The following is a 15,842-nucleotide window of genomic DNA, read 5'->3' as shown; positions in this document are numbered from 1 at the left end:
TGAGAGATATACATGGTTTTGTTTCTCACTACTCACTGTTTGAGTTCTCAGATGTCTCTTTTCTATTTCGGCAAAAAGAAAATTGATGAGTATTGGTTTCAATATGTCTCAATGATGTCTCAGTGAGAGATATACTTGGTTTTGTCTCTCACTGCTCACCATTTGAGTTGTCAGATATGCCTCTTTTCTATCTTAGGAAAAATGAATTAAAAATACATTTTAATTGGCACAATTTAATTATACCTCAATCATACTCCAGTTTATCTCATGCCAAATAAATAATTAATTCAGGCAATATGGATATATGGTCTGTAATCTATATGGTTTAATGCATAATGTTCTACTTAATTTATTGATTTCTTATACACACGCCATGTGCAGTAACTCAGTGACTACAATTGTGAGATTTAAAACTGAACCCAAACAATACTGTTATGATCACAAGACACTTTTTAAGACCTTTTAACATTAGTGAACTTTCTAGAGCAGTGATTCTCAAACTCTTTTCACAAAGTACCACTTCAGAAAACCTTTGGCTCTCCAACCACCATGATAAGGACTAATATTAAAATACAGGAGCGTAGTAGGCCTAAATATTCATTAAAAAAGACAGCGGTTTTATTTAACGAGTACATTTTAATATATTGGCCACTGAAATATTACAGACAATGCAAAAACTTAATCAACAATGATACTCCATATACAGTACATATTTCCAGACTTTTACAGCATCCACGGCAACATCTCATCCGTGTGTATTTTCAGAGCATTTATAACAATGATCAAATATTTGATTTGTGACTTCTTAGGCCAGTTGAGTTCTTAAGTAGTTAAAACTTTTCAAGTGTGTTTGGGAAATGAACTGCAAACACAATGCCAGGCACAGATGTGAAGTCAAGGAAAACAACTTTACCCAATATGTCATCCAATCATACTACTGTACTGGCAGAGGTTTCCAATAGGGGAATAACATGACTTCATGTACCATTTGTTACACTATCTTGCAGCAAAGAAAACCCTGCATGTTTGAATTCACGAAGGAGGGCCCATTTGGCACATGATTGTGCTATGATTAAGAAGAAATCAATCTGTCCATACTTTGTTTGTCCGTCATTTGAAAAAAAAACTGTAAAATTGTTTCTTCTATTACCTTTACCATTGTGTTTTGATGTGAGATAATTTCTCTTAACTTGTGCCCTGTGAAAGATGCTTACTGTTCCAGAATTGATGCAGGGACCCGCATGTATTTGCAATGCAGAGAGGTGAACTGTGTCCAATAGAAGTTCACTAGGTGCTCCATATAGTTTAATCCTAGACAAATATTTGTTTTCCTGACAGAAACTATCATCTTTAGTCATATGTCTGTAAAATTCAGCTATGACATTCCCTGGTTTAATAGTTTGTGAAATAACAGGAATAGACTGCACAAGTTTGACTACATTTACCATCTGCATAGGTATATTTTGAGTACCATGTATGAGCCTTAACAAATATCAATTTTTGTCTTCATCGATGTTCCAAGTGAGATGTTTTTAGGGTCACTAAGAGGACCACCCCTTTCGACAAGCTGTTTGTAAACTTCTGCATCATATATATCTTCAATATTGTTAGCATCTGCCTTCTTTCTGCTTAATCGGAAGTTAAGCTTCTCCTGAAAACCTGGCTTGAGGAACAATGACCTTATGTGAGCCTTAATTGGAACCTCTATAAAGGATGAGGATCTTTCTTCTGACACACTGGTCCCACAAGACAGACATTTTATTTGTTTACTTTCTAATGGCCCAAAACAATTACTGCAGTATTTATGTAATAAAATAGGCGATGATGCAGAGCGGGATAAAAGAAAGTTTTTGAACTTCTGCACACTGTTTAAGCAGTCTGCATTCAGACTATCGGGACAAAGCAACTTGAACATTTTCAGCAAATCGCTTATAGGGCCTTATCAGTGACTTTATGACAGTTTTCATAAGCCATGATGATCAGAAGGCACTCTGCCACGGTTACTGATGCATTGTCATATAATGGTTTCTGTTGTGTCCTTGATATTTGACTCTTCTGCACACTCCTCACTCAAACTATCTTCAAATCCTTCATTAAACATATGTCCGTCATTGTACATCCAATCCCCCATATCAGGGAGAGATTCCTCAAATGATTGAGATGGATCATACTCAGCATCGACATGTAGTTCAGTTGTTAGGCCATCAGGAGGATCTATGAGGGCTGATCTGGAAAATGGTTTTCCATTGTCTTTGATAGAGTCAAAAGTAGAAATATTTTCATGTGCTGAAATTAAAATAGAATAAAAATCATTAAAGGTTTTTTATAACATTTTGTCACAAGGCAAAACGTATAACATCTCAGCATATCGCTCACATTCTTACACTCAAAAGTTTGGCATATTTTAGCAGGATATGCTTTGTGACAAAATTCACAGCAAAACATTAGTTAGACACAGAAGACGGTGGGTGTACCTGGCTGGTAGGGAGAGGCTTGGTGTTCCAGAGTGGTACATCCTGCATGGACACCTGGAGGTTGGATGTGTTCCATATGAAGAGCAGTGTTTTGGGCTCCTTCTGTTCCCCTGCTGCTACCTTCTGACACAAAGAAGAGGAACCAAAAAACTCTAAAAATTAAAATAATTAAAAGAAAAGAAGAAAATTGCAAAACAAGAAGCAAGTTGACATAAATTGAACACATTATGCAAATCTAGCTAATGGAATGCATTTACTTTTTTCCCACATCTTGATCACATTGTAGTTCATGTTTACGTATCTTCTGTGTTTGTGGTAACACATAATCCACAGTATTAAATGTAACTCATCACAATACAACACGCACTATAAAAAGAAAGTGTAGAACTTCAGTGATAAACAATGCCAATGATTAGTAAATACACAGCAGCAAACCAAACCTACGAGAAAGGATCTTGACGAGGGATGCAACATTATTGTAAATATTGCGTTATTTTGGTTTCAAAATTCTCACAATAATGCCGTGATGTGTGACGCTATCAAACGAGAACTCCCGTCAGTGTGTTTTTTTCTGACAATATTAAGTGGGCTGATCTGAGAAGTAAACTCGATCTCCCAAGATAACCCGCGCAGTGTGGGACAACAAAGTTCAAACAGAGGACATTATATAGGGGCGAAAAAGAGGAACTGTGCAGGAGTGACGGGAACGTTTGTGCTTCGTAGCTCGGAGGAATTGTTGCTGTGAAATATTTCTGTGCCTATAACTGCTGTGTTAGATTAAACTAAAATATGTGTGTTACTTGAAATTCTGGATGATTTTGCACCATTCCTTTGCACTTAAAATACCTGTTTATAATAATAAATAGGACTACAACATATGAACATTATGTTTGTATTCAATTACAGTAAGTGTGTTTATCCTAAACATTCCTGCCACTTCATTTAACACACGTTGACATGTTTGTAACAATATCTTACCGTGGCTTTAACACTGTGACGATATAATACCATGACATTTTGATATTGTTACATCCCTAATCATGACTTGATGTTACCTACCAGCCTTAACTTGAAGATGAAAGGTTCAAAGAAGATTAATTACACATGCTCATATTTCAAGTTTCATTCTTCATATATGTGCTACTGTAATCAGGGTAAAAGAAAGCAATATTTCCATGCTTGTTCCTGACAAACTGTGGACAGCTTTTTATCCATCTATCTGGTCTGTAAATCTCAATCAGAACTAATTCACATAAACAAAGAACACGCATATACATATAACTTACTTAGACATTGCTCATCAGTCTCCACATTCACATTGGTGGCTGCAGGAAGAAAAATAAAGTATCACATATTATATCTGCTTCCAGTTTAATGCACCACCACTATGCCAGTCTACTCACCAATTGTACAGTCCTTCTTGATCGTTTATTTGAGTCGACTTCTTTACCGGTTCTTCTCCATCGTTTTGCAGGTTTTCGTTTTGTCATTTTGACACTCCAATACTATGTGAATACAGACAAAGGTTGCTGGAATACACAGTGGAACTTCTTGTAAATGTAAAACTCTATATTATGTTGAAGCAGTGTATGTTCAGTAATTTATATTGTTCCACTTCCAATGTTCTCTGTACATTTATGTCTATCATTGTTATTTCACTATGGGATGTATAAAGTGTATCTTATCACTTGCGATGCCTCGGTGGAGGTAAGTATCATAGCTTCGAGCAAGGTGGTTGCGCCGTTGAATGCGGCATTTATAGCTCTATTTTCGTAACACAGTGACGTTACATTAGTTTGATGAATAATAACTCGTGTGTGTTAAAGTAATTTAAATACCAAAACAAAAACAATAAATGGTATTACTTACTTTCAGTCGTTATTCCTTCGATGCTGAATTGTTTCCTCCAATCGATACAAGTCACATTCGCCCACTAAATGCGCATGCGTGTTTTCCAGGAAGCGCAAATATGATTGGACAGATTCATGGGGCGCCGTGCCAAATCTCGCGAGAATGTTGATGAGACAGATCCACATCTCAAAATTTAGATAAAGTTGATTTTCTCCTTGTATGTCCATCTGAAAATACCGTATTTTCCGCACTATAAGGCGCACCGGATTATTAGCCGCACCTTCTATGAATTACATATTTCATAATTTTGTCCACCAATAAGCCGCCCCGGACTATAAGCCGCGCCTACGCTGCGCTAAAGTGAATGTCAAAAAAACGCTGCGCTAAAGTGAATGTCAAAAAAACAGTCAGATAGTTCAGTCAAACTTTAATAATATATTGAAAACCAGCGTTCTAACAACTCTGTCCCAAAATGTACGCAAATGTGCAATCACAAACATAGTAAAATTCAAAATGGTGTAGAGCAATAAATAGCAACATAATGTTGCTCGAACGTTAATGTCACAACACACAAAATAAACATAGCGCTCACCTTCTGAAGTTATTCTTCATTCGTAAATCCTTCGAATTCTTCGTCTTCGGTGTCCGAATTGAAAAGTTGCGCAAGCGTGGGATCCAAAAATGGCCGGCTCCGCCTCGTCGAAGTCATCGGATTCAGTGTCGCTGTTGTTGTGCAGCAGTTCTGTGAATCCTGCCTTCCGGAAAGCTCGGACCACAGTTGTGACCGAAACTATCTGCCCAGGCATTTACGATCCACTGGCAGATGTTGGCGTATGTCGACCGGCGCTATCTGCCCGTCTTAGTGAAGGTGTGTTCGCCTTCGGAGCTGTGTGAAAAAAGCCACCCGGCCTCTTCGCGTAAACTTCCCTTAACCACTCGCTCATCTTTTCTTCATCCATCCATCCCTTCGAGTTAGCTTTTATGATGACGCCGGCTGGAAAGGTCTCTTTTGGCAAGGTCTTCCTTTTGAATATCACCATGGGTGGAAGTTAGCATGGCAAGCTAGAACCACAGTGAAGGATGACTTCTCATTCCCTGTGGTGCGAATATTCACCGTACGTGCTCCCGTTCCACAGTGCGGTTCACAGGAATATCAGTTGCTGTGAAATACGGTAGTAATCCGTGTGCGGATGGAGAGATTGCGTCTTTTTATGAACCGGATCCTTGTCGCGTAGTAGGAGCCATTTTGTGGTCTTTACAGATGTAAACAGGAAATGAAACGTACGGTGATATCCGCGCGTTTTTTCTTCTTCTTCCGGGGGCGGGTGAAGCGCTTCCTGTTCTATGGGGGCGGGTGCTTTCCTTGGCGGTTGCTTGCGTAGAAGAAGAAGCGCTTCCTGTTCTACCGGGAAAAAAGATGGCGGCTGTTTACCGAAGTTGCGAGACCGAAACTTTATGAAAATGAATCGTAATAAAGCGCACCGGGTTATAAGGCGCACTGTCAGCTTTTGAGAAAAATTGTGGTTTTTAGGTGCGCCTTATAGTGCGGAAAATACGGTAGCCATTTTTGGCTATGTGTAACTTTCAAAGGAAGGCAATTCAGAAAATCCACGCCTTCTATCAGACAGCGGCGGACATGACGCGTTGTTTGCCATCAACGTCAGAAGAAGAAGAAGCGGGAAAACAGTAGGTGGCGTAACATTTTAACGTTGTGTGCGCCGACCTCGAGCGAAAACGAGGAAGAAGAAGAAAGAGAAGAAGAAGCGGGAACGTTTTTGGAAACGACAACCGCAACGCTTGTGACAGAAGACTAGTAGAGGTAAGTATCCTAATATTTTTTAGTTGGTTAACCAGGTAATGTTGTGAAGTGAAAATATTTAACTGTTGTGACAACGAGTGGTCCTTTGAGAGGTTGCGGTAACGCTAATGGCGTCTGTCCAGCAAGTAATGTTAGTATACATAATGACCTTCACAATTAGATTATACAGTGCATATTAATTTGGGGGTTTGACTTTAAACATTTTTATAATACTGTTGTAGGTAAAGTAACAATCGACAAAGAAGGTCCGGACTGCATTTTATTGGTATGGCTGGCTAGTTGTAATAAATAAGAGATGACATCCAAAAGTGTTCAATGATTGACAAATGTGCCCCGCCATTTTGAAAGCAGCAGTACATTTGCTTACTAGCTGGCAGTGGCCAGTATGTATTGTATCACGCTGTTGATCATATAAACTGCATATATATTGGAAAATAAAGTAGCTATGTGTGTAAAATTTGAAACATTCATTCATTTAAATGAAACTAGCATTATCAGACAGGTCTTGTTAAGACTAGTTAGACTTAGACTTCCTTTTTATTGTCATTCAAATTTGAACTTTACAGTACAAATAGGAAGGAAATTGTGTTACATAAGCTAATGGTAGTGCGGGATAAAAAAGCAATAAGGTGCATACATAAATAAATAAATAGGTTACTGTACAGATAAATATATTGCACTTTTTCACATGCGTCCACGTTTATGGATGTATGTTATATTGTCTTTTTTATTCCAGCGAGTTAATCCATTTTGGGGGAGTTGAGGGGATAATTTCATTATGATGCGTTCAAGAGCCTTACGGCCTGAGGGAAGAAGCTGTTACAGAACCTGGAGGTTCTGCTTCGGAGGCTGCGGAACCTCTTACGAGTTACGTAATATAAGAATAATTTTCCTGTGATACATGTTTAAAAAGTTATGATTGTCTTAACCTGGTCAAAATGCACTAATTTATGGTCAACCTCTTCAATACAAAGTCATTGGGGCTCAATATTTTATTCATGACCTTTTTTGTTAAAAATGCCATAACTTTATTAATATGTACCCTATTATAAAAAGGTGCCATCAAGCCCCCCGCACCCCAAAATAGATAAGAATTAAACTGTACGGGTTGAGTTTTTTTTTACTATAGCCAGAACGATCATAAACAATCATTTTGTTTACTTGTTTTTGACAGAAGTTAAATATGATTTACCCAAAAAGTTAACATCCATATGAAGTGATCCCATATATGTAAATACTTTCCATCCATCTATCTATTTTCTACTGCTTTTCCCTTCCGTGTCGTGGGGGGTGCTGGAGCCTATCCCAACTGCGCTAGGGCGGAAGGCGGGGTACACCCTGGACAAGTCAACACAGATCGACAGACTACATTCACACACTCGCGTCAATTTAGTGTTGCCAATCAACCTATCCCCAGTTTGTGATACAAAATGTATTTTTTCATTAACAGGATGGACAAAAAGAAAATGACAACATAAGAGGTTAAGAGTTCCCACAAAGAAAATGAAGGACCTGCATAATTCTCCTCCCCCAAATGAGTAATCTGGTAAGTCTCTGTATGTGTGGCAAAGCGGACTACGGTTAAGCCAAATTGCCGTGTTACATGTAGCTAACAAACTGGAAAAAGGACTTTATTAGTTTGTTTAGTATTTAAAGAACAGCTGAGAATGCCACCTTGGGAAAGTCGCCCCAAGAAGGTTAGTAACAGTACCCTAATTGTAATGAGGCCACACACCTCTAAGACAGCGATGGGCAAGCTCACCCTACTGCATATGCTTTAAAATGCATATAGGGATGGGGAGAGGGAATAATCATAACATTGTTGTCCAAATGAGGTGACAAATACCAGTCCAAATTTTTATACTCAAATAAAAAATGTTAAACACTTTCTCTTTTGCACTCTCTCTTTCAGGGTGTTTGGCCTTCGTCAGATGGGAGGACGGTTATACCGGCAAAATCTTTACTGGAGCAGACATTTTGTCAAGAGATGAAGCTCCTGTGCAGATCTTAGATCTTAGAACAGGAGATTCTGTTTTAGCAAAGTGGTCAGATGGTAAATTTTATAGGGCAACTGTTGAATATATTTCAGGAAAAGTGACGGGGGACTTGTAACAGGCAGCAACACTGTTGGACCACCACCACCACCCTATGGGTAAGATTGACATTTATTACCTCATGCCTATGGGGCTACAAGTTCAAAACTTTTCATCTTTATAAAATCAAATTTGGTGAATTTCCAAACCAAAAAAACAGCATTAACTGAAATATTATTTTATCTGCCATCAAATAATTGTTTCAGTAAATAGTATGTGAATGACAAATACAAATATTTAATGTATTTCATTGCCAAAACCCCAACATCTGTATCCACTTTGATTTCAGGATTAAAAGTTCTGAACTTGTGGACCCTGAAAACAATTATTTGCCATCATTTTATTACTTTTTAATCATGGTCAAAATGTTCATAGAGTGTAAATATCCACTCTACAATCTCATGTGTCAAAACTAGGGAGTAAAAAAATTAACATTTCATGTCATGGTTACAATTGTTATTACAGTATTGATAAATGTGCTCAAGAAGTACTTGAACACACACTGAAATTTTATAAACAAGTTTTATTGAGGAAAAAAAATAGTTACACAATATATACTTTCTTAACAGAAGAAATCTACGTTTTTTAACATTCAGTTTCACGTCAAAATATAAATTCCTCATTTTTAAATATTAAATATAAATTAAAATATATAAAAATATAAATACAAGTAGTGTAAGGATGGGGGTTGAAGGATGAGTGTCAAAAAACAGAGCTAACTTTGCTTTCTTATCAGCAATTGAGCATTAACTAAACACCCGTGGGTTCTCAGAGCAACACACAACACCAGAAATGTGTCCCGTGAAAACCTGTCCGATCCGGAGCTTTCAACAGTAACAAAAGTTCCATGGATGAATTAAGTAAACAATATCAAAAAATAGGATCCAAACAAAATTTATGGAACGCTCGCCTCGGCCGCAGGTACTTGCTGTTGCTCTTGCCTAAACGCCGCACTGAATTTCAGGACAGGGAAACCAAAACAAGCTTGCTAGTTAGCATAATTAGCATCATCGAGCTAGCTTACTTGTTGTTGATACTGTTACGTGATTGGCTGTTGGCGTATCCCTTCCATTGCTCAGTAAATACCGTTAACTGATTGTCTGTTATAGCATGTCCCTCCCATTGCTCAGTGACACTTCCTGTTTTCTGTTTCCTGGGTTCCCAAAGCGCGAGTGACCTCATGCAGCGAATCTTGCTTGCTCAAATATTTTATCGAACACATTTAATATTTATATCATTATGTGTCTATTGCGATATATATTTATTGTTTTATTGGCCCAGGGCTATGTAGTATTGATTCTTAAAAAATATTTTCGGGGCTTGCGTGGGAGCACTACGTGCAGATAGAAATGTTCCTCTTTTTTGTAAATTTTCCTCTTTTGTCAAAGGGTGCTCACATGCCTGTACTTCCTGTGTGAAAGAAAGTAGTTAAGGCGGAAATCTCAATATGCCATAGTTTAAAAACATTGTTTAATCCAAATATAAGTACTGGTTTGACAGTTTATACTTAATTGTACATTTCATAAATAATCCTGAGATATATAAAGTAATAACTTTTTGGGGATAGTCAATGTTATGTATAACTTAATATTGTAAAATCTGTCCTAATCTGTTGGTATTGTTGACTAAGTGAGTTGTCTATTTCAAGAAGATTTCATCTTCAGTATTGGTCCAGTTCCTTTGTCTTTGATGTGAAATGTTTTTGTTTAGGAGTACTGTACAGAATGATTGTAGATATGGTCAATTTTGGTCATGGTACATTTATTTTCATTATTGGTACCGTCCATCATAGAGTGAGGAGAACAAATCATTTATACACTGCTGATTTTGTAGTTTGAGGTCTGTTACTTTTATTATTATTATTATTATCATTATAGGTACACTTCAATTGTAAGTGATAGAATCCAAAACAAAAATCCATAATCACATTGTATGAATTTTTTTAAAAGTAATTAATGTGCATCTTTTTGCATGATATCCATATTTGATACTTCAAATATACTCCCAATAGAGGTTTCTTGGTGATCAATTCCATGGAAAAAAAAATGCAAATTACCTGAAAACATACAATGTGATTTTTTGTTTTGTTTTATATTTTGCAGTCTATTAAATACTTGTTCTCCTCACTGTACATAGACTAAGGTCCACTTTGGCCGCTGGAGGTTAAAATGTGGGTCATTTCAGTAATTTTTTTGTAGTTCAGTATTTCTCATCTCTTTTGACAGGAGAGATGCAGGCAACCCATCTGTCGAGGACACTATCTCATATCGACCGCAGGCAGAAAAATCATGGACGCCATGTGATGGATGTTGGGAGGAGTTCGAAAAAATCCTGCGAGAAAAGCAACAAATCGAAGAAGTCCTCTTGAAAATAGGCAAGTAATTAATGCTAATTTATTCATGATGTAATTATTTTGTTTACGTAAATTTGTTATTTGGCCTTGAACACATTATTTTCTCATTCGGGTATTGTTTGTGCTATTTTTTCCCTTTCAGATCCGGACCAAGTCAGAGTACTCCAAACTCTCTGCGACCTCGTTAGTGACAAATACAGCGACGGCCCTCCTCAACAATCGGGCTAGCAGGAGCTCTTTCCTGAGAGCGGCGTATTCATGTCCTTGTTCCGCCTTGCTGCCATGAGTCATGCTTCAAAGCCCAATTGCATGCGTTTATTCCACGCACTTTTTGACCACTTTTTTACAGTTGAGGAGTGTCAAAATGCTGTCGCTTTTGGTCGCCCTGGAAACAAACCTGCAGGAACAGGAAAGCGCATCCTTGACCGGAAAAAAGTTGAAGAAATCCTAAGTAAGTTTTCCCAAACTGAGGGTGTTTTCAGGCCAAAATTGTGTAACAATAATTAAATAGAAGTTCAATACGAGAAAGTTTGATCCCTTATCGATTATAGCACACGAGAAGCATAACTGAATGTTACATAATTACAGTTTGTGATTGGCCAAAAAACTAGCATTGTGATAAGCAATATAGTGTTATGTCCATCAACTTGAAGTGTGGTTGTGTGTATTAGTGTACTGTATGTGCAGGGTTTCCACAAGGCATGAAGTCATTAAATGGATTTTGTGTAAATTAAGGCCTTAAATGGCAATAAAAAGCATTAAAAGCGTTGTCCAGAGGCATTTAAAAAATGTAATACAATTGTAGGACATGGCCGAAAAAAAATTTTTAAATTAAAATTAACTTAAGAACCTCGACATTGCTACATCTGTCTGTGTCTGAAGCTGCCAAACTGCATACAAGAGGTATTGTAAGGTGGGAACGCGACAAAAGCACTGCCTCAATACGGCACAATGAAACTGCTCTGGGGGCCTAAACTTTTCTATTCTTTGGTCACTGTAGGCGTGTAGTCCTTAACTGGGACATCATGTCAGGATAATGGGGAAGCTGAGCTTTTTTCATACACGACTCGTTTATTTCAATCACCTCCACTTCAACACATATGAGCTAACTAGGTTAACATTAGCAACTGTCGTGACGCAGGCGCCTCAAGTTATGGCTTAGGATGGACAAACAAGGCAATTTTTACAGCAGACCACACAATTCTCTGACGTTCCCACAATAAATTAATAAAAGTTCCTTCAGCTGCTGGATACTTGATACATAACTTGCTATTTACTGTAAACATTTTAAACAACAGAGAGGGTGTAAAATACAATATATTCAATATCGGCAAATTAATATAATTGACATAGCTTTTTTTTAATGCATTTTATTGGCATTTTTCCAAATACCGTTCTGTATTTTTCTAAAATGTTTAAATCGATCATCCATGTCCAAACATGCATAATTTGCAATCCTAGTATGATGTTCATTTATTATTCTATAAAACCTTTTAACTATTTTAAAACAAATTGTAATTGTAAAATGGTATCCTCCAGTTTGTGGCTATTATAAGACATTTTCAGAGAATATATATATATATTTACAGCATGTTTTAAACAGACACAACTAAAAAAATGGCTTATGGGTATATTATATTGATCATCTGATGCAGAATTGGATGTTTGTTTAGAGGGCTTAAGTGCAGTTCTCCTTTAAATATTTTGATGGACGGAACCTTTTAATTGGCCATTCTACGGCCATGCACACAGTCAAAACACTATATGCTACTCAAGAAAAATAAATAAATAAAAATACATTCTCCAAGTAAACAGTTTTGTAAGCCAATTCTAATACACGAGAGAGTAACAGTTAATCTAAACTTTTCAACTAATTAACTTGTCTAATGCTTACAACTGTGTGTATACAGATAATTGTAGGCTTTTGACTATATATAATAACTATATGCAGTCGCACATGGGCATTACATTTTTATAAGTACCAAAAAAATGGCGTTAAAAAGCATTAAATTAGATTTGCATTATTATTATTATTGCATTGCATAGATTTGATACCTGTAGAAACTCGGATGTGGCAAAATTACGAATGCCTGATTATTATGTTCTTGCCTTACAGCGTATGTCCTGAGATGCGGTACCCTTCCTGATTGGGACAATATTGAGGAGGCCAAGCTCAAGCAAGCTTTGGTAAACAAATGTTGGGCAAGAGCAGGTTTTAAGTAGGCCCTTGTACCTGCCAAGTTCATTCTGGGGTAGGATGTTTCCTTTGTAAACATGTTGATATTTTGGTCTGGGGTTGCGCAGTATATATTGTATAAAAATGCCCTATGATGTAGCTTTTAGTACCACGTTATACTGTGACAATGCATATTGAGCTGTGCTGTGTCTCGCAAAATTGGCACTGATGCAACCTCACTAACAAGCTAGCGGCTAATATCCCTTCACAGTACAAAGCTGTTTCCAAATAAAAAACGGAAATGACGCAGTATGTTACTGCTTACATAATCAGGTATATTAGTAGCTTTTGTAACCAATTTCAAAATGTTTTAATGATCATTTATGTACCAAATGTTATATTGTTATCGCAGGAGGCTGTTCTATTGTTTACAACAGTGTTTCTTAATCATAGGGCTGGGGCCCACTGTTTGGCTGCGAATACCCTTGGGGGCCGCCAATAAATATCTGTTTCTTAGCTGTGGTCCGTCCATATGGGCCGCAATGGTACTCAGTTGTAATACACTTTAGTGTAAGATGACTAATTCAGTGTTTGTATTTGAGTGGGTCCCAGACCCCTCTGTAGTGGAAAAGTTGGTCGGGCCCTGAGGTAAAAAATGTTAAGTATCCTTGGTGTTCAATGTGTGATTATTTTTTATATGTAGACCAGTTCCAAACACCACGGTTACAATTTTATAAATGTATTTCAGTTTTTCCTTGGAATATTTCCAAAATGGAAATTTAGTCATTTACTCGCCCTCTTACTGAGATTAAGTCAGGTGTTTTTTTAAACTACGGTACATGGTTTGCTCAACAAGGAGTTAAAAAAAACTACACCGGACTTTTTCACAACAACAAAGTGAGTACTTAATGTTAAATTCATTTAGTTTTGTATTTGTTTTATTTTTTGTATATTGTTTTCTATGTTGTTTTAATTATTGTGAATGTCAATATGTACATTATGTATGTACTAATTAACTACATTTAAATTGTTGTATTTAATCTATTTTCATATCTTATATTTTGTATTTGTGTGTAGCCAAATAAAGTGATACACCGCTCAATATTTGAGTATTTTTTTAGTGTTATTTCTAATTAAGTCAGATAACGAATATTTAAATTTGTTCTCATTATTCTCAAATTTGAGATATGATGGCTTTGTTAAGACATTTAAGAGAAATAATCAAGACATGAAAGAGACATACATAAGATCTCTTTTATTGCTCATACATCTCATTTCTTTCTCTTTAATTCTCCTTCAAAATAAATGAGACATAATTGAGATCAGTGGCATACATATATGAGCTCTCCTCAGTGTATCCCACTTCTCAAATATTGCTCAAATGGTTGTCTCAACTCAACCTCCTTTGTCTCAGTGATGTCTTGTCTCTTTTTAGCTTATTTATTGCTCCTAAGGGTCCCTTAGGAGCAATAAAAGAGAAACAATTGATCACAGAATTAGACAGATATGAGAAGCTCAAAATGTTCTCAAGATACGAGATTAAGCAACAGATGAGCAAGCACATTTTTGCTATGGGTTGTTTCAAATGTGCAACCTTGGTCTTCCACGCTGTCAATTTTGGGTGACGACACTTGCTATTTCTTGAAAATTATTGTTACGAGTAAAGATCTGATATAACCCAGCAGGCATGAGACAATAAAACGACATTGAGATCTTGTTGAATTAGGTCCTGACATTGAGCAACTCAAACCTAACGTTGGAACAACTTGCTTTTTGACAACGTTTATTCAATGTTGGGTTCCGACGTTGATTTGACCATTGAATTCTGGTCATTTTCCAACCAATATTTTACAACACAAATACAACGTTGAAACAACATGCTTTCTGACGATGCAGGGCCGGTTCTAGGCAGGCATGTATGAGGGGGTAGGCCAAAATGTGACGGGGGCATCATGTGTACACGCTGCTCTATCGTACTTTTTTCCTGTGCTAATAAAGTAGTAACATTGCCTTCTTTGTGGAATTTGGTTGTTAGCAACAGTAAAGGCCTGATTTACCAAGATCCAAATACCACACACTAAGCAGCATGTGCAACCTATAAAATAGTGTCTACTATTAGGCCATGACCACACGAACACAGAGAGTTTCAAAAACACATATTTGGGGTTAAAACAATCTCCATCCACACAAGTGTAGTTTTATAACTGTCTATGTCTACACACAAACATACACCTGCTGTCATGCACATTTTGTCCAATCAGAAGCCTGGAAAAAGCAGCAATATCTGACTTGGTGGCATTACACCTCCTATTATGTTTATTTTGATATACTTAAGACGTACAATGACATGTACCGGGTACATTATCTTTAAAAGGGAACATTATCACCAGACCTATGTAAGCATCAATATATACCTTGATGTTGCAGAAAAAAGACCATACATTTTTTTAACCGATTTCACAACTCTAAATGGGTGAATTTTGGCAAATTAAACGCCTTTCTATTATTCGCTCTCGGAGCGATGACGTCACAACGTGACGTCACATCGGGAAGCAATCCGCCATTTTCTCAAACACATTACAAACACCGAATCAAATCAGCTCTGTTATTTTCCGTTTTTTTGACGGTTTGCCGTACCTTGGAGACATCATGCCTCGTCGGTGTGTTGTCGGAGGGTGTAACAACACGAACAGGGACGGATTCAAGTTGCACCAGTGGCCCATAGATGTGAGAAGTGGCAAGAAATTGGACGAAATTTGTTCAAAATACGAGGGTGTGGGGAAAGCCGACGAAAATGGTCAGTCGTTTGTTCCGCACACTTTACCGACGAAAGCTATGCTACGACAGAGATGGCAAGAATGTGTGGATATCCTGCGACACTAAAAGCAGATGCATTTCCAACGATAAAGTCAAAGAAATCTGCCGCCAGACCCCCATTGAATCTGCCGGAGTGTGTGAGCTATTCAGGGACAAAGGACCTCGGTAGCACGGCAAGCAATGGCGGCAGTTTGTTCCCGCAGACGAGCGAGCTAAACCCCCTGGATGTCTTGGCTCACACCGCTTCTACCGTCCCTTA

General features: G+C 37.5%; 2 long non-coding RNA genes across 2 annotated transcripts; one reads left to right on the top strand and one right to left on the bottom strand.

Annotated features, from left to right (window-relative positions):
- Positions 1-630: 630 nt before the first annotated feature.
- On the bottom strand, positions 631-4,532 carry LOC133619043 (uncharacterized). The gene is made up of 5 exons (XR_009817387.2): positions 4,344-4,532; positions 3,878-3,979; positions 3,761-3,799; positions 2,475-2,597; positions 631-2,286 (listed from the first exon to the last, which is right to left on the bottom strand). It is a non-coding gene; the product is annotated as an uncharacterized lncRNA (long non-coding RNA).
- Positions 4,533-5,992: 1,460 nt separating this feature from the next.
- On the top strand, positions 5,993-13,134 carry LOC133618833 (uncharacterized). The gene is made up of 6 exons (XR_009817352.2): positions 5,993-6,144; positions 7,595-7,690; positions 8,057-8,296; positions 10,463-10,611; positions 10,733-11,041; positions 12,707-13,134. It is a non-coding gene; the product is annotated as an uncharacterized lncRNA (long non-coding RNA).
- Positions 13,135-15,842: the final 2,708 nt, after the last annotated feature.

Source organism: Nerophis lumbriciformis, linkage group LG19, assembly GCF_033978685.3.
Source record: "Nerophis lumbriciformis linkage group LG19, RoL_Nlum_v2.1, whole genome shotgun sequence".
NCBI classification, from domain to species: Eukaryota; Metazoa; Chordata; class Actinopteri; order Syngnathiformes; family Syngnathidae; genus Nerophis; species Nerophis lumbriciformis.
Note: the sequence above shows the minus strand (reverse complement) of the source record. Positions and strands in the feature narration are given on the sequence as shown.